The sequence below is a fragment of the Triticum dicoccoides genome, chromosome 2A (assembly GCF_002162155.2).
Source record: "Triticum dicoccoides isolate Atlit2015 ecotype Zavitan chromosome 2A, WEW_v2.0, whole genome shotgun sequence".
In the NCBI taxonomy this organism is placed as follows: domain Eukaryota; kingdom Viridiplantae; phylum Streptophyta; class Magnoliopsida; order Poales; family Poaceae; genus Triticum; species Triticum dicoccoides.
Genome location: NC_041382.1, coordinates 435,332,277 through 435,333,958, shown reverse-complemented (window position 1 = coordinate 435,333,958; position 1,682 = coordinate 435,332,277).

Sequence of the window (1,682 nt, the reverse complement as noted above, 5' to 3'; positions counted from 1 at the left end):
GCACGCCGCCGCCTCCGCTTGCCGCTGCAGCCGCACGCCACCGCCCCGCCGCTGCCGCCGCACCTCCTCGTCCGGCCGCAAAAGCCGCCGGAGCCGGAGGTATACACTGCCGCCGTCGGTTTTCTAGAGAAAACCGATCCGGTTTTTTTAGAAACCCTAGTTTTTTTTTTAAAATCGGTTCGCCGGTTTTTCTCGGTTTAGTTACTTTGCGGACATTCGTCCGTACATTCGTTCTAACGAACGGTGTTCACTCGTTAGCCGCAGACAATGAACGTTCGTTCATTAGCCTGTTCGTCAGTTTTCTTTTTTCGGATTTTCCGCGATTATTTCTCAATCGCGATTTCTGATCCGATTTTTGTTTCAGTTTATCTTTTCGCTCGTTTATTGAAATTAGGCGATTCAAGCGCCTAGATCTTCGTCTCAAAACCCTCTTTCCGTTTAACCAACTTGAACAAGTTTTTGGTACTGTAAAATTTGACCTTAGTCCAGATTAGTAAACGGATCTTGTTTCTTTCGCAGTTTGAGTTTTGTTGCTCTGTTTGATTTGATTCTTTTCGCAAATAGGAGTCCTTAAGTTGAACTTTCTGGTTAGATCTTCTTATTTGAGATTTACCCATGTATTCTTTGCTTGATTTCTTATGTATGCTATTGTTTGTTTGCGATAGAACACCCGGAGTAGAAAGCGTGCTACTACGAATCCCTAGGTTTTGCGGATCATCAGCACGACAAGTAACACTTTGATCATACCCCTTTATCACCCAGTTTTTATGCATTAGTTCCAATCCTCAAACATTGCATGGTTAGGATGTGAATAACATGTGGGTTGGGAAGTAGTTGATGAGGTAGAACCTATTGCCCTGTTATATTCAAACCTTGGGAGTTACTTCTTCGTGTTGCTTATATTACTATGCTATGCTTGTAGACGTGGTTGGGTAAGTGAGATCCATGACAGATGTGAGATTGCTAATTAATGGTTCAACTTAAGGTGGCAACTTGAATACACATCTGGGTGGATTGTTTGTTGGGCACCTGGGGAATCCAGTGTTGTCCTAGGATATCCCGGAGTACCCGTGTGATAATCCTATGGTCTGCCACCCAGGCTCAAAGGGAACTGAGATATTTCATGCTAGAAACTTCCGTGTGCAGCCACAAGCTATTATGGGCTCTAGCATAGTTGAGTAAGTTGTGTGAAGCTCCCGAAGAGGTGGATCAGCAGGTAGAGGGATGTAGGTTGGTATGGTCTGCCCGAAGTAAGGGGTTAATGCTTCTGAAAGACCGTGTCTTGGTCATCCGTTTCTCAAACATCATGAAGTGCGAGAAATCCAATGGAGGAGGTCGAGTCTTGTGGGGAAAAGTGCGCAAACCTCTGCAGAGTGTATAAACTAATCATGGTTAGCCGTGTCCCCGGTTATGGACATCTTGAGTATCTAGTACTTGGAGTATCATAAGTATCTCATCACCATTAAATAATATTGTTGCGTTGCTAATTACTTTAATTGGGATTGAGTTGGAGGAACCTTCTCAATGATGTTTCAACTACCATGATAGTTAAATAAAATCTATTCCTTTGTTGTAGGAAAAAATTGGCTTTTCGCAAAAACCATAGCCATAGAGCTTTCCACCAGCCAAATATGCATGTAGTGATAGCATTATTCTGTTCTTGCTCTACTGTGTTATTTTGC